At 38.5% G+C, this 10481-nt stretch overlaps 1 pseudogene; it reads left to right on the forward strand.

Annotated features, from left to right (window-relative positions):
- The first annotated feature begins 607 nt into the window (after positions 1 to 607).
- Positions 608 to 9894, forward strand: LOC149208765 (cytochrome P450 734A1-like; annotated as a pseudogene).
- Positions 9895 to 10481: the final 587 nt, after the last annotated feature.

Genomic DNA, 10481 nt, shown 5'->3' on the forward strand with positions numbered 1-10481 from the left:
TAAAAGAATCAAATTCTCATGGTCTCGCAATAATGCAATGTGGTGAATTATATTTAAGAACTATTTAAAAGTATTTAATTGATAAAATATATTAGAATCGTCCAAATATAGGAGCTGCTTTTGTTGATACGTGTTTGTTTGGGTGTCAATTACATGAAAGTAGAGATCCCAGTGGCAACAAGCTTTTGAGAAAGCTCTCCATTTATTAGGGTGGAAGTTACTTAAATTTAAAACTGGAGACGTATATTCCATTAACGTCCCAATCGAACAGAGAGACAGCATTCCATAATCGAACAGAAGGGCACTTTTGGATAATCGTTTTTTGTGAATGCATTCAGTGACAACAAACATGTCGCAGAATGTGCGCGTGCCTGTACGCCTTATCTATGAAATGCGCACTTTTGGATAATCGTTTCTTGTCAATGCATTCATTGACAACAAACATGTCGGAGAATGTGCGCGTGACTGTATGCGTTATCTATGAAATGCCCCTCGATCATAGTCAAATTGTTACTAAAACCATTCGGTGAGTCTAATTCATCTCAATTTTAATTCAAATTAAGAGGATTTTCTGCCAATAACACGTCAATTAACGTGTTGGGTGATGATGTCGGGTGACGACTTAGAGCAAAAAAGCCATGCGTCCGCTGTCAGTGTTAGTGAAATTGCGGGTGCGTTGAAAACGAAACATTTCTAACATATCTACTTTACTTGTGGCCGAACAGATTTGGAAAATTACATAATCCTTAGGCTTAGGCTATTAAGATATATTGAGATTGTGAGTGAGAGAAGGGATTGAGATAATGGAGACATATTTTTGGATTTAAGGTTTAACAGCTTGCGTTGTAGTTGTTGTTACAGTAGTCGTCGAAGTTATAAGAATTGTACGGTGGAACCCTCTACAAATACAGAAGCGTTTCCAATCACAGGGAATAGGAGGCCGGTGGTATAAGCTATTTCGTGGAAATGCCAAAGAGATGATGAAAATGGCGCATCAAGCGAGTTTTCAAAACGTGGGTTTCTCTCATGATATTCTCGCTCGAGTTCTTCCATTCTACAACGAATGGAGGAAGCCCTACGGTGAAGTATTGCTGCTCCTTATACAGGTAGCAGTTTTCTTGTATGGTTTGGCCCTATTGCATGACTAACTATTGCATACCCTGAGCTAATGAAGGAGATATTCTCATTCAAGCACATGATTATGAAAAAGCAGAGCTTCATCCCATTTTAAAGAACTTGGAAGGCGATGGACTTCCAAATTTGAAAGGGGAGAAATGGGTGCAGCACAGAAGAATCATAAATCCTGTTTTTTCCACAGAGAACTTGAGAGTAATATATTCAAATGATTTTTTTCTTAAATATGATCTGAAGCTATCCAGTTTAATTAAACTTCTAAAATGAATATAATCTTCTATGTTTCATACACTTATCTGTGTGCATAACAGGCATTGATCCCTGTCATTGCCGGGAGTGCCACAAATATGCTAAACAAATGGAAAAGTTACACTGAAGCAGGCGGGAGTGAGATAGACATTTGTGAGCAGTTTGAGAATGCTAGTGCAGATATCATTGCACGAACATCTTTTGGCACCAGCTACGAGGAAGGAAAATGCGTCTCTCAAATGCAGTCTGAACAATTCATCTTTGCCGCCGAAGCTTTACAAAAATTTTCTGCTTCATATTTCTTGAGGTCAGATATTCCTTAACAGTTCTTGATCAATTTGTCATATTTTAGGCTCATATGAAATATTTTTTTTGGGGGGCTGATATCAAATCTTTTGCCACTACTATCATATTGGAATACATACCAGTGTAAAAACATTTTTATTGGTCTATCGTTGAATTTATTTGAGAAAATCGAAGCCAACTTTTCAGTTTATCACGCTGTTTTTTCATTTTTTTGATGTAATAGAAGCACATTGTCGATTGCGGATTCTATGAGTATCCTAGAATATGATGGTCAGTGGTTTCTAACGGTCACGATAGAGCTCAATTATGTTGAAAATATAATTTCAACTGTGCAACAGTTGAGCCATGTATCTGCAAGATATCGGCGGGTTGGAGTATCGGAGGCAGGCAGCGGCAGCGATGAGCGATCGCCGATATCGCATCGGTGTATCGCAATAGAGGGCTTACAAATGGGCTTTATTATTATGCGATGAGCGATCGCCGATATCACTATCGGCATATCGCTATCGGCGTTTCCAATGGAGCATGGGCCTTTCGCATATATATTGTCGCGATCCGATGAGCCGGACCCGACGGGTGTTTAACATTTTGTTTCAATGTTATTTCAGTTCCGCTAGGGGCTTTCTCTTCTCGTGTTTTAATGTATTTCAGGCATGTGTTATAATATATATATATATATATATATATATATATGATCAGAGGTATCGGCCCATAGTGCGATCGGCATATCCCAATCGGGGAAACCATGGGCACACACTCTTTTATATATATGAGCGCTATGCGATGAAGCCCGGACTCGATGGGATCCCGAAACATATTGGTTTAATATTTGAAGTCTATCAAGAGGAATTTTTATGAGTTTTGTAGTGTTGCTCATATACTTTCAAATATAAGGAGAAACAGAGAATTGGCGTGGAGCTGGTTAAACAAAGGGCATGCAGCAGTACAGCAGTAGGCGACTACATTCAATTCACAAGTATGGCCGAGAAGGAAGACATTGAATTTGTCAGCCACCGCAGTAAATATGCAACTGAGCCGAGGACAGGAAGGACATCCTCGAGCAGTTCACAGCATGGGTCTTCATCCTCATTCATTAATTCATTCAAGTTTTGTTTTTGTTGTTGAGAGTCATAGTCCGGTGTGGGCGTGTTATTTGTCTGTAGTGTGAGTGTATGAATGTTTTGTAGAAGCGCAGTAGCACAAGTGGATATATGTTTTTACAATACGCAGCAGCGTAGAATGTAATCTGAACTGAATGAATAGAGTAGCACTGTGTTTTTTTTGGTGAATCCCTCTGAGTAGAAGAGGAAGAATTTTGTATCAGGTTTTTCATTTTAATGAATACAGATCCTTGTTTATGGGTGTAATACTATGTTCTAATAAATAATTTTTTAGCCTTCCGCTATGTGAAAATCCTGGAGAGAAACAAAGAATTGTTCTCTGTGTGCATTTTATATTGTGTTTTTGGGATTTTGACAGAAAAATCCCAAACAGTGGTACCAGAGCTGGTTTAGGCTCTTTGAAGGGCTCAAAGAAGCTGAAGGAAGAATTCTTACTGCAACAACTTCTCGAGTAGTGTGAAGACTCAGGCAAAAGAATCCAAGGTATTTCTCAAGTTTTTTTTGTTGTTGTTAAAGACAGTCTGTTATTTTTAAATACAGTCAAGTATTTGAAGCATAGTCAAGTAGTGCAAGAATAACTGGCACCAGCACCAGCAATAGCATGGCTATGCAGCTCCCACTATTTGATGGCAAAGATTATGACTATTGGGCAATAACAATGAAAGCCTTGTTTGCTTCCCAAGACTTATGGGAAATAGTTGAGGATGGTTTTGAACAACCCGCAGATAAAAATGAGTTTAATAATCTAACTCAAGGAGAGAAGGATCTGTTAAAGAGCTGCAAGAAGAAGGACTCAAAAGCCCTCTTCTTCTTGTATCAGGCAGTGCATGGAAGCGTGTCTCCAAGGTTAGCAACAGCTAAGACATCCAAAGAGGCATGGCAAACTCTTAAAACGGCCTATCAAGGCATGGAGAAAGTGAAGACAACAAAACTGCAATTCCTGAGGAAAGATTTTGAGAATCTGAACATGAAGGAGTCAGACAATATTGACTCATTCTTCACTCAAGTAATTGGCCTGGTCACACAAATAAGATCTCATGGAGAGATACTTGAAGAAAGGAGGATTGTGGAGAAACTATTGAGGTGCCTACCCTCAAGGTTCCATGTGATTGTCACCACCATAGAAGAGACAAAGGATCTCTCAAACTTTTCAGTTGATGAGCTTCATGCATCACTGATCACACATGAGCAGAGGTTGAGTAGAAATGAAAACTCATCTCTAGAGCAAGCCTTCAAGACCCAGATGTCCTTTGGAAGAGGAAGAGGTCAAGGCAGAGGAAACAAGAGAGGAAGAGGCAGAAGCCAGAACAGAGGTGGAAAAAACAGTCCAGCAAATGCTCAAGGAAGAGGTAGCAATCCAAATCAGAACCAAGGCCAAGGCAGCATCCAACAAGGAGGACAACATCATGCTCAAGGACAAAGGTATGAAAAATCCAATGTCCAATGCTATTATTGTAAAAAATATGGGCATTATGCCAGTGAATGTAGGAAGAAGCAACATGATATTAGTAATAGACAAAATGCAAATGTCACTAGAGAAAACATCAGCCAAGATAATGTGTTGTTAGCTTGTAACATGGCTGAAACAAACAGTGAGGACATATGGTTTTTAGACTCAGGTTGCAGCAACCATATGACATGAAACATATCCCTCTTTTCTGCCCTAGATAAAAATATGAAATCAGAAGTCACACTAGGAATTGATAGCAAAATTTCTGTTATGGGAAAAGGAGAGGTAAAAATATTTGCAAAGCAAGGAGAAAGGAAAACCATAGCAGATGTCTACTATGTCCCTAGAATGAGATGTAACCTCTTGAGTATTGGACAGCTTGTTCAAAAGGGTTACAATGTTTTCTTTGAAAATGATATATGCACCATCATGGATATAGCACCCACCAAACGATGCATTGCTAAAGTGAAGATGACAAGGAACAAGATGTTCCCTCTTAGAATCAGGGCAGATTTGAAAAACAAAGGAGAAATTGCAGCAGTCACCCAAGAGGCTTTCCAAAGCGTGCTAAAGGATGAAAATTGGCTGTGGCACTTGAGATTTGGACATCTTAATTTTGGAGGTCTAAACTTGTTAAGCAGAAAAGGAATGGTAAGAGGATTACCATTGATAGAGAAACCGGACAGCCTTTGTGAAGGTTGCATTTTGGGGAAACAACATAGAGAAATTTTTCCATCAGGTAAAAGCATAAGGGCAAAGACACCCTTAGAGATCATCCACTCAGATTTATGTGGACCAATGCAAACTCCATCATTAGCAGGCAACCAATATTTTCTAACATTCATTGATGATTTTACAAGAAAAATTTGGGTATATTTTCTTAAAAACAAAAGTGAAGTGTTTGAAAAATTCCGAAATTTCAAAGCACTTGTGGAGAACCAAAGCGGGCTGCATATAAAAGTTTTGAGAACTGATAGAGGAGGTGAGTATATCTCCAAGGAGTTTCTACGGTTTTGTAGAGAAAATGGGATTCACAAGCAACTTACAGCTAGGTACACCCCACAGCAAAATGGAGTTGCTGAAAGGAAGAACAGGACCATCATGGATATGGCAAGGAGCATGTTGAAGGCAAAGCATTTGCCAAATGATTATTGGGCTGAAGCTGTACATTGTGCAGTATATATTTTGAATAGGTGTCCTACAAAAGCAGTGTTGAACAAAGTGCCGGAAGAAGCATGGAGTGGGAGAAAGCAAGGTGTCACCCACTTGAAAGTTTTTGGATGTGTGGCCTATACACACATTCCAGATCAGCTAAGGAGGAAGTTGGACAACAAATGGGAGAAATGTATTTTCATTGGATACAGTGAGGAATCCAAAGCTTATAGGTTGTATATCCCATCCACCAAGAAGTTTTTTGTCAGCAGAGATGTTCAGTTCATTGAAGAGGAAGCTTGGGATGGAAGCATAGAGAAAACAGTGAATGTTAAAAACTGTTTGTCTCATGATGAAGATGAGGAGGAGGTGGCTGAAATACATCCCCAAACAGCAGCGCCAACACAAGGACAGCAAGGAACACCATTGAGGATAAATGAAAGTACTTCTCCAAGCACACCAGAAGGTGGAAATTCAAGTGCATCTTCAAGCACTTGCACACCAAGTGAAAGAGGTAAGAAATTTAGAAATCTAAGTGACATTTATGATGAAGGAATGAATTCCTTATTTTCTTTGTATTGTCAAGTTGATGATCCTATTCATTTCGAAGTTGCAATTAAAGATAAGAAATGGATAGAAGCTATGGATGAGGAGATCAATGCCATAGAGAGAAACAAGATATGGGATTTGGTATAGCTACCAAAAGGTAAAGAGGTCATAGGAGTTAAATGGGTTTACAAGACCAAGAGCAATGTTGAAGGCAAGATAGAAAGGCACAAGGAAAGGCTGGTTGTCAAGGGATACAAGCAGCAATATGGGAGAGATTATGAGGAGACTTTCACACCGGTTGCAAGAATGGAAACCGTGAGAGCAGTGTTGTCTATGGCAGCACAAAACAAATGGAAATTCTACCAAATGGAAGTGAAATCAGCATTCCTAAATGGAGTGTTAAAGGAAGAGGTTTATGTTGAACAACCTCTAGGCTATGAGAAGAAATGTGAAGAGCACAAAGTGTTCAAATTGAAGAAAGCTCTTTATGGGCTGAAGCAAGCGCCAAGAGCATGGTACAGCAGGATAGATTCCTATCTATTGGATAATGAATTTGACAAGTGTGAAGGAGAACCCACCGTCTACATCAAAGAAAAAGATGGTAAAATTTTAATTGTTGTCTTATATGTTGATGATGTTATTTTGACAGGTAATAATGATCAGCTCATTCAGAATTTTAAATCAGTCATGAAAGAAGAATTTGAGATGACTGACATGGGCTTGTTGAGATACTTCTTAGGAATAGAAGTAGATCAAAATGAAAAAGGAATTCTTATCACTCAAGCAAGATATGTAAATGAAGTATTGGAAAGATTCCACATGCAAGAATGCAATGCAGCAATCACTCCCACGGTAATGGGATTAAAACTCAGCAAAGAGGACAGCAGCAAGGTCTTTGATCCCAACTTATATAAGAGCATAGTTGGCAGTCTTATGTATTTAACTGCAATTAGACCTGACATAATTTTTGCTGTTAGTTTGATTTCCAGATTCATGGAGAGGCCAAAAGAGGCACATTGGCAGGCAGCAAAAAGAATTCTAAGGTATGTCAAAGGTACCAAAATGTTTGGCACATTATGTAGTGTTTCAGAAAGTTCAGATTTAGTTGGGTACACTGATAGCGATTGGGCTGGAAGTGTAGATGATCGGAAAAGCACTTCCGGTTATGTTTTTAATATGGGTTCAGGAGCCATTTCATGGGCTTCCAAGAAACAACCAATTGTGGCATTGTCTACAGCAGAAGCAGAGTACGTGGCAGCTACAACAGCAGCATGTCAAGCAGTGTGGATGAGAAGAATATTGAGGAGTTTATGCCAAGAGCAGGCAAAAGCAACAGTGATTTATTGTGATAATAGCTTAGCTATTGCCCTATCCAAGAATTCTGTGTTTCACAAACGAGCGAAACACATTGATACAAGGTTCCACTATATTAGAAAATTGGTAAGCAATGGAGAAATCAGTTTAAGGACTTAAGAACAGATAGCTGACATTTTGACAAAGCCATTGGATCAGAAAATCTTTGAATTTTTGAGGAAGTGTTTGGGTATGATTGAATGCCCAACAGTTGAAATTAAAGGGGAGTGTTGAAAATATAATTTCAACTGTGCAACAGTTGAGCCATGTATCGGCAAGTTGTCATATCAGCGGGTTGGAGTATCGGAGGCAGGCAGCGGCAGCGATGAGTGATCGCCGATATCGCATCGGCGTATCGCAACAGAGGGCTTACAAATGGGCTTAATTATTATGCGATGAGCGATCACCGATATCGCTATCGGCACATCGCTATCAGCGTTTCCAATGGAGCATGGGCCTTTCGCATATATATTGTCGCGATTCGATGAGCCGGACCCGACGGGTGTTTAACATTTTGTTTCAATGTTATTTCAGTTCCGCTAGGGGCTTTCTCTTTTCGTGTTTTAATGTATTTCAGGCATGTGTTATAATATATATATATATATATATATATATATATATATATATATATATATATATATATATATATATATATATGATCAGAGGTATCTGCCCATAGTACGACGGCATATCGCAATCGGGGAAACCATGGGCACACACTCTTTTATATATATGAGCGCTATGCGATGAAGCCCGGACCCGATGGGATCCCGAAACATATTGGTTTAATATTTGAAGTCTGTCAAGAGGAATTTTTATGAGTTTTGTAGTGCTGCTCATATACTTTCAAATATAAGGAGAAATAGAGAATTGGCGCGGAGCTGGTTAAACAAAGGGCATGCAGCAGTACAACAGTAGGCGACTGCATTCAATTCACAAGTATGGCCGAGAAGGAAGACATTGAATTCCTCAGCCACCGCAGTAAATATGCAACTCAGCCGAGGACAGGAAGGACAGCCTCGAGCAGTTCACAGCATGGGTCTTCATCCTCGTTCATTAATTCATTCAAGTTTTGTTTTTGTTGTTGAGAGTTGTAGTCCGGTGTGGGCGTGTTATTGTCTGTAGTGTGAGTGTATGAATGTTTTGTAGAAGCGCAGTAGCGCAAGTGGATGTATGTTTTTACAATACGCAGTAGCATAGAATGTAATCTGAACTGAATGAATAGAGTAGCACTGTGTTTTTTTGGTGAATCCCTCTGAGCAGAAGAGGAAGAATTTTGTATTAGGTTTTTCATTTTAATGAATACAGATCCTTGTTTATGGGTGTAATACTCTGTTCTAATAAATAATTTTTAGCCTTCCGCTGTGTGAACATCCTGGAGAGAAACAAAGCATTGTTCTCTCTGTGCATTTTATATTGTGTTTTTGGGATTTTGACAGAAAAATCCCCAACAAATTATATGCCCTAAATCTGCAATCCCCATAAAAATGTCCATGGAAAGAATGCATAATGCCAAGTTAATTTAATGGCAGTCTAAATCTGAAGAGAAGGGTTCCAAATGTGTCTCAGGTTTTTCCTACAACTAAAAGTCTACATCAATGGAAATGGGCCAAAGAAATTAGATCGGCTTTGAGAAAGCTAATTAAGAGTCTGCATCAATGGAAACTGGCCACAGAAATTAGATCGGGTTTGATAAAGAGGGGAGAAAATGATACAGGCATTAAGAAACCCATTTCAAAATATTTGCTAGGGCTTATGATAGATGCCAATGCCAATATTAATGTGGGAGATCTGTCTAACGCTAGTCCTCCTACGATTAGAAATGAAGATATAATAGAGAAATGCAAGACTTTCTTCTTTGCTGGAAAGCAGACCACTTGAAATATGTTGACACGGACAGTAATTCTTCTGGCCATCCATCAAGACTGGCAGCAAATGGCTCGGAAGCAAGTTTTAGACGTGTGTGGAAACGATGATCCAGACAGAAATACTTTGAGCCAACTCAGAATCGTAAGATAAGCGATATATTCTTAATTGTGTCATAACGTTATAACTTTTTGATAAACTTAATTGAGTGATAACGTTATAACTTATTGATATTCTTAATCGGGTCATAAACTTATTGATATTATTTTCGGTTTTTTTTTGCAAGTGGACATGATTGTTAATGAGTCTGTAAGACTATATCCACCCTTAGTAGCTTTGGTCAGACGGACAAAGAACGAACTCAATCATCGGAGTCTTAAACTCCCACGAGGCATGGAGCTACTGATTCCAATTTTGGCTGTTCCCCATGAGCAAACTTTGTGGGGAGATGATGTGAACGAATTCAATCTTGGCAGATTTCGTACTGGAGTTGTGGGGGATGCAAAACATCCACTGGCATTTATTCCGTTTGGTGCTGGGCCGAGCGTGTGCATACGGTAAAATTTCAGTGTGATTGAAGCGAAGGTTGTTTTGGCCATGATTTTACAGCGCTTCTCTTTCCAGATTTCTCTTTCCTACAGACAAGCACCCACTGTTCTCAGGATGCTTCATCCTCGCTCAAAACATCTCAGTCGATTGCCTAATTCAATGTGACATTTCTTCTTCCTTCGCTACAACGTTACACTATATTATGTAATTCTGTTGTTATGTCGCCAATTTGTTTATGGCCCTGACCCCATATTTGACCCCACATTTATCCATGCTGCTCCGCTTATCCAGTGTGAGAGTAATATTTGAATAGTGATGCTCCACTAATATTGCCGTTTATGATTCATACCATAGTTACCAAGTTCGAATTCGAATTCGATTCCATACGATAAAAATTCGAATGAAAAAAATTCAATTCGCAAAAAAATCGATAATAGACATCATAAAAACAATTTTTTTTTCTTAAGTTTTTCTCAATTTATTTTGAATTATCAATATTTTTCTATTAATTTTAAATAATATAACAATGCTAGAAATAAAATTACTATTCATCTTTTCTTTCCAAAACATCAATCTTTCCATAAATAAAAACTAATTTAGTTACTTCACACATTTCGGTTTCCATGATTAAAAAAACAGAAATTTTCTAATAATAATTTTACCTTCTATTTTGTTCTGCCTTTTTAACTTTTTATTTTCCTTCTTTATATATGCCATCTAAACTCTTTATTTCGATTCATAGAATCTTGTAA

Source organism: Pinus tabuliformis, chromosome 1_2 (genome assembly GCF_031772625.1).
Source record: "Pinus tabuliformis cultivar Carrire ecotype Pingquan chromosome 1_2, CPIR1, whole genome shotgun sequence".
NCBI classification, from domain to species: domain Eukaryota; kingdom Viridiplantae; phylum Streptophyta; class Pinopsida; order Pinales; family Pinaceae; genus Pinus; species Pinus tabuliformis.